We start from the raw sequence: 10,446 nt of genomic DNA on the forward strand, positions 1-10,446 counted from the left end.
GCTAACCCCTTCCTTTCCCTTTTTGACTAAAGTGTAGGGATTTGGAGATGATGACATGTCATGGCTATTTGATAGGTTTCTAAGTGTTGAAGATGAAGACTTGGTGAGTCCTCATAGATTCGAGGACAATACCCTATATGTTCCTTTTGATATATTTCTAGTATTGTTTAAGTTGTGTACGAGATTAGTCCCAAATTTTGTACTCTAAAGTATTAGATGGTTTTGAGACATCATGTATAAAGTCTAGAAAGTCTTCCGCTTGCTATTTTTAATTAAATGTCTTCTTTGTAAAGAAAGTTTTTAATTCCTTATGGTTTTTAGTGTCTATGCAATGAATGAATGCTAAGAGGCTTGTATTAGACCTCTTCGAGGTCGAGTACGCCGATTACGACTAGGGGGTGCTCTCGGGTCGTGACAAAACTAATCACTGTAACTCATTCATCTAAAGAACCCACCTTCCTCTAAAATATTTCTCTCTCTAGAAGCAAAGAAGAAGAAGGAGAAGAGGGGCAGCAACTAGGTCGAATTCACCATTGATTCAAGATTTGTTTAGGGATTTGATTAAATGTATGTGAAGCTTAAACATCTATGGGTTCTTCAACCGATAAAGCCCCCCATAGTTTTCCCACTTGTGAAATCAAAAGCCCAATTCTAGATAGGGTTGTGCTTGCATTGTGGGTAGGGTTTGGGTGTGATTCCAATCTAGTGGATATCACCCAATTATGATTGATTTAGATTTGTTTAATGATATTATGATAATCTTATGTTATTTCTATGGTAAACCCTAATCTAAATTGATGAATGCGATCTTCGTGGGTTTATGCTATTAGAGGCAAAGTTGAAGGTTCATATGTGATCTTCCTAATTTAATGTGATATGTAGTAATTGATCAAAGTTAGGATCGTATAATCATGAATGGAACTAGACTCTATAGTTTATGATTGATCTTGACTTGTAAAGTTAGAATTGAACCTTTATAATTAATTGAGACTTGAATCACCTAGTAATGAAAGATGTGATCAAATTACCTTGAAATCTAGGTATAAAGAAGAGATTAAGAAATAAACCTTAAGAATAGGGTTTGTGATCATGATAGCTAGGGCTTTAGGGTGAAGCTAATGTGATTAACTATTGATGTAAAGGCTTTGAGAGTAAAGTGTAAAAGAGAATAGAAGTTTAATAGGTTTGATTATGGTGAAAGGCCTATACTCACCTAACCTACCTTATGAATGCTTGATCGATGAAAGTGATAGAATCACTTCAACATGGATTGATTTTCAAGGACATCCTTCCATGAGAGATGAGTGTTAAGCAAGGCTTAACAAGTAAACCTTGAGGTATATGCTTGGCCTCAAGTGGATATTGAAGATCATATGGAGTGTCACAAAAGATAAGGTACAGACTCCAAGAAGAAATGAGAGTCACACCTAGTTGATGTGAGGACTATCCAAGTAAAAAGGGGAAACTCTTACGTAGTAGAGTGTGGGTTTTCCCAAAGTTAGGTGTCATGAGATGGGAGCCTTCACATAGTTGAGTCAAGGTTCCTAGTAGCAATCTCCATATCCTATGAACTAAGACATGCTTGAGGACCATCTCATAGTGTTCTAAAGCATAATTGAACGAAGAATTACTTAATGAAGTACCTCATAGTGTTCAAGAGTATAAGTGAACTTAGACATGCAAAAGGAAGTATCTCACAGGGTTCAACCTAATAATGAACTAATATGTGCTTAAGAGAGTACCTCATAGTGTTCTAAAGTTAAAGAGAGGAACTAGGTTCCAAACCAAGAAGTGTTAGCATGAGGACCTAAAGGTAGTACTTAGCATGTATAGTATTATGGGGTGTTATGCATGCATTGCACAAGTATGACTTAGGGTCATTAAAGAGAAGTCTTAAGATAGGATTGTGCTAGAGTTGCCCTTCCTAGTTATAGTTGACTAAAGGTGAGAGATTCCCTTAGTTATGAGAGTTAAGTTAATAATGAGGTCAAAATATGATGAATATGACTAGGATGACTTCAAGACTATGCTTAGTGTGAAAGGTAGTGTGGGATGCCTTTCATGAATTGCACAAGTGTGTCTTGAGGTTATTTAGAAGTATGGTACCCTTATGTCATAGAGAAGCATAAGAGTTGACCAAGTATGTAGACTATGATTAAGATGGCCAAAAAGGGATACTTGGCTTGGGTGGTATTATGGGATGCTCTTCTTGCTTTGCACATGTATGCTTTTGAGGTTACTTGAGAATGGTGCTACTATGGTAAAGATGACTAAGTGTCTATTAGGCTTATATTATTATGACTTATCTCCTATTATCTTTAACTATATCTTATGTTGACTTGTGTTTATATGATCCTTATGTTGGAGACTATGATGTGACCATGATGTTATGTTGTGACTATGTTATTATCTCTTATGGTTGTGTATTGTGTTGACTAACCATTTTGAGATGCTCTTATGATGTTTTGCTAGCTTTCATACTTGGTACATTTCATACTAACGCATATTGCCTACATTCTAATCAAATATAGGGTTGAGGAGATTGAATTGCTTTGAAGGCTAGGTTTCCAAGGATCAAGAAGAGTTGAAGAATTGGTGAGTCCTCATAGCTTCGAGGACAACCCATGTTTCCTTTATGTGTTTTCTTTATGTTTCAGACTTTTTATGTGTTGCGTCCCAAGACTTTTATTCATGAGTTTAAATAGATGGTTTGAGACAAAGGTTGTAGTAAAGACTTCCGCTTGCTTATGAAAATGTTTTCGATTGTGTGGTCTTAAAGAAGTTTTAAATTTTCCGTACTTTTCTATTACCTATGTTATGATGCTAAGGCTTGTATTAGACCCCTTCGGGGTCGAGTACGCCGTGTTATGTCTAGGGGGAACCCCTGGATCGTGACACCATCAAAAGGTTCTTATCTATGCCTTGAACTTGTTTCCCAAAACAAGACACAATTTGCCACCCAAAACAGCAGAAACCAGAACACACTATGAGAACAAAAATAAAAGGAATAGGGGCAGCAGCTTTCATTCAAAAATTACATCGAACAGAATGTTATCGACACAATCCAATCACTCCACCACGTATCCCCGATAATTACGAGCATAGGAGATATCACATCTTCAAAATTGAGGGTAAAAGTTGAAGTTTCTAGGTAGAAATACCTAAAACTCGTCGCTAAAACAAAATTTTGGTCGCTAAAAGTCTTATATCTAGTCGCTAAAAGCCTGCACCAGATATCAGCATTTCAGCTGATTTACTCAAACTTTGAATTCTCTTACGCGGTGTTCGGGATTCGTACATAACCCCGTGCGCTCAAACAAAATATGCTACCCCATCGAATTCGACATTTCGGAATCAATGGGACCATCAAAACTTCCATATGAGGTCGTTTCGATAAAAAGTGGGTTCCACACCCAATTTCCATATTTAGCCAAATTCGACAAAGGGCCTCAGAATTAGCCCGTAACCCTTGGTACCTTAATGAAGGGTCGTTCTAGACCAAACTCGACATTTCAGAGCTAACCATGCTAGGGGAGTTCTCATTTGAGCACGTTTACCAAGAATGTTGACCAAAGTCAAGCTTTGGCTTAAGCTTCAAAGTTAAAATGCCTAACGGCACAAACTGACACAGAAGTCTCAGGGCCTGAACCATCTATTCCCATAGTCTAAAATGGCCCTTCCGAAGCTAATGAAACCATCAGAATTGCACTTTTGAGGTTGTCTTCTTAAACTTCTGATAAAAAAATTGTCATTGAAGGTTCAAAACCTCCCACAACACTAAAACTCGCATAAAAACCAAACGAACGACCAAGTGATCGGACTGTCAGTCCCAGCAAGTCATAAATGACTTAGGGTCATTTCAAGAAAGCTCTAAACGACGAAGAGGAGGCATAAACACAAAAAATGACCTGGAGGCCATTACAACATCCACTACTTAAAAGGACTTTCATCCACGAAAGTAAGAGTGAAAAAGTACTTGAAGGGTCAAACAGGCCTGGAATCTGCTCCCACATATCATGCTCAGTCTCCCAAGTAGCCTCCTCAACTAGACGATGCCTCCAACAGACTTTAACCATAGAAATGGCTCTCGAGCACAACCGTCATACATCTCTCGCAAGAATGGCAACTAGCTTCTCTACGAAGATCAAGCGATCATCCAACTCCACCGCTTTATACTGAAGCACATGCGCCTCATCAGGAACATACTGGCGCAACAGCGAAACATGAAAGACTTGGTGGATAGTTGAGAACATCGGGGGCAAAGCAAACTTATAAGCAACCTCTCATAATATCCCAAGGATCTCAAAAAGCCCAATATATCTAGGCCTAACCTTTCCCCGCCTACCAAATCTCATCACGTCGTTCATGCGCAACACACGAAGGAAAACTCTATTACCAGCTGAAAACCGCAAAGGCCAACGCTACGATCAACATAACTCGTGTGCCTACTTTGAGTTGTCTGAAGTCTGTCCTAAATCACCCTTACCTACTGATAACTCCGACAATGGGAAACATAGTCTGCAATATCTCTCCTTATGTGGGCCCACCAGTAATGCTACCTCAAGTAACGATACATCTTTTGGTGCCCGAATGAATAGAATATATAGAATCATGGGCTTGCTGAAGTATCAACAGAATCAAACCCCCAACTCTTGGGATACAAATTGGACCTGCAAACCTTAAAACCTTATCCGAGTCTAAGGTAACCTAACAAGTATAACCCGCTAACACTCGATCTCGAAGTGCCACTAAGGCCTCATCCTCAAAGTGATGGCTACAAATCTGATCAAAAAGAGAGGACTAAACACCCACATAGGCTAGAACACGCCTAGAATCTGGAACGTCCAACTGAACCATCTGGTTAGCAAAGGATTGAATGTCCAAAGCTAAAGGTAGCTCCACAGTAGATAAGAAGGCTAGACTACCCATACTCACTGCCTTACGACTCAAGGCATCCGCCACCACATTCGCCTTGCCCGGATGGTAGAGAATAGAGAGGTCGTACTCCTTCAGACGCTCAATCCCACAAAGCTGCCTCGAATTAAGGTCTTTCTGGCTCAAAATATACTAAAGGCTCTTTTGATAAGTGTAGATCTCACAACAAACTTCGTACATGTAGTGCCTCCAGATCTTAAGCATGAAAACTACTACCGCCAACTCCAAGTAATGAGTGGGGTAGTTGCACTCATGTAACCTAAGTTGCCTCGACGCATAAGGAATGACTCAGCCCTACTTTATCAATACACAACCCAAACCGATGATGGATGCGTCACAATAAACCGTGAAGACATCGCCCTCAACAGAAAGGGTCAATACATGAGCAGTAATTAGAAACTCCTTGAGCTTCCAAAATCTCAACTCACACTCCTCAGACCACTTGAAAGGTACAGCAATATGAGTCAACTGGGTCAGAGGTGCTGCAATAGTGGAAAATCCCTCCACAAACCGCCTATAGTAGCTTACCAAACCGATAGAGCTCCAAACCTCAGCCGAAGTGGGCCTAACCCAACCACGAATAGCCTCAATCTTTGTCGGATCTACCATGATGCCATCCTTGGACACCACGTTCCCCAAGAATGCTACAGACTCAAGACAAAACTCACACTTTGAGAACATGGCATAAAGACCTGATCTCTCTAAGTCTGAAGCAAAATCCTTAGATGATAAACATGATCACACTCGCTCCGTGAGTATACCAGAATGTAATCTATGAACACAATAACGAACAAATCAAGATACAATCTGAACACCCGTGTCATCAACTCCATGAATGCGGTAGGGTCATTAGTCAACCCAAAAGACATCACTAGGAACTCATAGTGGTCATATATAGTCCTAAATGCGGTCTTAAGGATGTCTGGTGCCCTATTCCTCAGTTGATGGTAACCATAGCTCAAATCAATCAATGAAAACATTAAGGCACCCTAAAGCTGGTCAAACAGATCATCAATCCTAGGCATGGTGCAGCGTTTCTTCATTGTTACCTTATTCAACTGCCTATAATCGATACACATGCACATCGTTCCATCTTTCTTCTTTACAAATACAACATGAGCGCCCCAAAGAGACACACTAGGTCTTATGAATCCCTTACCCAAGAGATCATAAAGCTAAACACTAATCTCCTTAAGCTCTATGGGATCCATCCGATATGGCGGAATAGAAATAGGCCAAGTACCAGGCTCAAGCTTGATAAAAACGTCAATATCACGCTCTGGGGGTAGGCCAGGTAGGTTAGTAGGAAACACATTTATAAAATCACGGACGATTGGAATGGACTCAACTTAATGGACTTCCCTACTCACATCACACACATAGGCCAAATAAGACAAATACCCGCTAACCACTAGCCTCCGAGCCTGAACAAAAGAGATAACCCCAACCAGTGTGCTACTAATGGAGCCCTACCACACCACCGGTGGAATACCAAGCATGGCTAAGGTAACGGTCTTAGAGAAACAATCTAAACTCATGCGATAGGGGAATAACCAGTTCATTCCCAGAATCACATCGAAATCAAACATATCTACCAACATAAGGTCACCCCAGGTGTCACTCCCCTGGATAGTAACTGAGCAAGATCAAAATACCTGATCCACTACTAAATACTCACCCACAGGGTCGACACACACAACACCACTACCATGGGCTTAGACTCATACCCATACGAGAAGCATAATATACAGACACATAGGAATAGGTAGATCCTGGATCAAATAAAGTTATGGCGGGTTGATGGCATAAGAGAATCGTACATGTGGTCACATCGTATGATGCCTCAGCCTCTGCCCTCACTTGAGATACATAATAATGACTTTGTCCGAATTTTCTCTCGCCATCAGTCCTACCACCTGACCTGCCTCCCTGGGACCACCTCAAATACCCTAATGTCCACCACAACGGTCATAACCCTGACCTTGACCTCTAGTTAGAGGTGCTGCTGGTAGAGTTGTTTATGGAGCTGGAGTAATCTGTCTACGCAGAGGGAAATCTTTGGCCCAATGACCTAACTCACAACATTCAAAACAACCCGAAGATGATCTGCACCTAGAAGAACGGCCACCACGTCGTAAAGCACGAGCCCGTGACCCATGATTCTGACAAGAGCTAACCTCACTCTAGCTATACAATCACCCTTTAAACTATATAATGAGGCCTAAACAGTCCGATCAGGATGATCCAGCTAAAATCGTTGTTGAGCCCTATCATATAAATCTGTGGACCTGGAACAGGACCCACTTTTGCTACACTCATATCTAGCTCTCTTGTCGTTGCCCCCTTGGGCCTCACTACGGAGCTGCTCAATTATGCGGGCATGATAAACAACATCCAGAAAGAAGCGACCCACTAAGACAGTAGATTAAGCCTCAATCCGCATCTATTGTCTCAACCCACAAACAAAGCACCGAACCCTCTCCTACTTATTAGGTAGAATCATAGTAGCATGGGAGAGAGCTCATGAAATCTTGCCTCGTACGCAGACATTGTCATAGAACCATGCTCCAATCTGGAGAACTGATCTCTGAGGTGATCTTTGACGCTCCGAGGAATGAACCTAGCCAAGAAAGCCTAAAAAACTCAGTCCAGCTGACCAAATGAGACCCAACTGATCTAATCTCAATAAATTTATGCCACTGGTGCTTGGCTGGCCCATCAAGTTGGTACGCAGTGAAGTCGTCTCCTCCGACTCCATGAGAGCCAAGGTATGCAGCCGCTCACGACAAGTAGTCAGAAACTCGTGGGCATCCTCATCCACCGCCCCAGAAAACCTCAGAGGTGAAAGCCTCAAGAACACTTTGAGCATCTTTTGCTCCTCTAGCAGAATAGTTCCAACTGCAATAATACTTTGGGCACCCCCAGGTGGTACATGGTCCATGGGTGCCTCTATTTCAGGTTGATCTTGTTGATCTAGTGTTGGCACAAGTGTTGGTACTAGCGCAAGTGTTGGTGCTGCAATTGGGCCTGTTGCATGCCTCCAAGCATTGCCAAAAGATGGGATATAACTTCCTGAAGGTCAGGTGCCACAACTTGTCCGGGTGGTGGCTTGTCATGACCCAGACTATCGTGATTGGCACCCACACTAACCCTCTGGTGGGAGAACCATCACTACAACCCAAACAAACATCTTAACGAAAAACTAAATATTTAAAGATACGAAAGCAGGTTTAAATGTCTAAAGAAAACTGGAGTTCCCATAAACGCTAAAAGTTTAACCAAAAAACTATCAAAACATTGCGAAAACAACCTCTAGAACCTGAAAGTCAATATACCAAAACTCTACAAATGACAAGTTTAAGAAAAAGGGGTACAACCCTGAAAGCTAAAACATAACGATGTCTAAAGAACTAGTCTAAGTCCGAAGAGAATGGACAAAACAAAATGAGTACTCATGGCAGCTTGGAAGAACTGGCTCACCCTTGAATTCGGTCTTCGATCAATGATCTCCTAAATGAGGTCTGTCAGTAGCCGCCTGAAGATGCCCAGTACTCAACAAAGAAAGAGCAAGTGCAGTATCAGTACACAACCACAGTGTACTCGTAGGATCATGCGGCTACTCCCATAAGAACAATATACAACAATCAATCACAGTATGGTAAACACACCTAGACAGAATATAATCCAGTTATCATTTCAGAGCAACATACAGTCTTCCATTATCAATGACAAGTAATCATAAGCATAACCATTACAAGTAGTTCTCTCATGTAACTCATACCCAAACTGTTAGTGTGTCGAAATGTGACACCCCATCCAATATATATGTCGGAACGTAACACCCAATCCAATATATGTGTAAGAACGTGACACACGATCCAATCAGCATAACTACAATCACAATCACACCCATAATGAACAATGCTCATAGTCATACAATCAAGCAATGGTTTCATGGCATGTAATTATTCATATACATATACTTTTTTGCATTAGATTCAATTTACATTCCTTGTTCTCATACATGCATGCATATAACGAAGCAATTAACTGGCATATATAACATAAATAGGAAATCAAACCATCACTACCTCAAAATGAAGCTTGAATCCTGCTAAGATACTTGATTCTTCCCTTTTCGGATTCTTTCCGCTTGCTCTGGGTCTACAAATAATTAATATAATATAAGGATCAATAATTAAATTCTAATTTACACGGATTATACAAACCCAATAATCCAAGACCAAACACATGATCCTAATATGCAGCTAGGTCTTTTTCCCACCATTAACTACAGGCCAAAACCCTCCCCCACTATAATTACCCATGAATCTAAGTTCTACGGATCGAAAAATGGATTAGGGGAGTAAAATGCTTACCTTTAGAACCAAAAGTCATCAAAAACAGTTAAGAACTCGTCCTGGGTCGTTTCCTAACTCTTAAGAACAAAATTTGCAGAAAATTAACGAAATCGGGGTTTTCCCCGACTTAATTTGTAACTGGCCCGCTACAACAGTCCCCAACCTGCTACAACGACCCCGCCTTGGCGGCTTACACGAAGAAAGAACCTCAGAATTTGACTTCCAAGCCCCCATTTCACAACACACCTTCAACCCTTGACGTTCAAAAACTACCCCTTCATGCCAAGATCAGTTTCGGGAGTTCTACTCACCCAAAATCAATTTCGTAAAGTCGTACGGGTTTCTTAACGTCTTAGCTATCCACTCATATGATAAAATTCATAAATAGATCACCCATTCATTACCAGATTTCCCTAGACCTTACCTAACTCAGATTTCCTCCGAATTTGGACTAGGCTACAAATTTCCAAGTTACTACAAAAAGTTTTTCTGACCATAATTCTTTCTGCGTTGGCTTTTCCATAACGTCGGGAACAAGTCGTTACAATAGATACTAATTTACCCATCACTCGTCCTCAAGTGACAAACTAGGAAAACTAGTTAAACTAAGAGTAGAGTAGTACATGAATTGTCGAACAACTAGAGATACTTTCTCGCATGTATTTATCGGTTTCCCAAGTAGCTTCCTCAACCAGACGATGCTTCCATTGAACTTTCACAGACTTATTATCCTTGGTCCTCCACTTCTGGACATCACGATCAAGAATTGCAATTGGTTCCTCCTCATACTGAAGGTCCTTGTCTAACAACACTGAGTCCCATTTAATGATGTAATCTCTGTCCCCATGATACTTCTTCAACATGGACACATGAAACACTAGATGAACTCCAGATAAGCTAAGGGGTAAGGCCAATCTATAAGCCACTAGCCCTACACAGTCAAGAATCTCAAATATTCCAATGTATCGAGGACTAAGCTTTCCCTTCATACTGAATCTCATTACCGCCTTGATGGGTGACACCTTTAGAAGAACTTGTTCACCAGCCTGAAATGCCATGTCCCTTACCTTATGGTCTGCATACTTTTTCTGTCTATTCTGGGCTGCTAAAAGCTTAGCTTGAATGTTTCTTACCTGATCCTGAGCATCTT

This window comes from Solanum tuberosum, unplaced genomic scaffold, assembly GCF_000226075.1.
Source record: "Solanum tuberosum cultivar DM 1-3 516 R44 unplaced genomic scaffold, SolTub_3.0 scf00121, whole genome shotgun sequence".
NCBI lineage: Eukaryota > Viridiplantae > Streptophyta > Magnoliopsida > Solanales > Solanaceae > Solanum > Solanum tuberosum.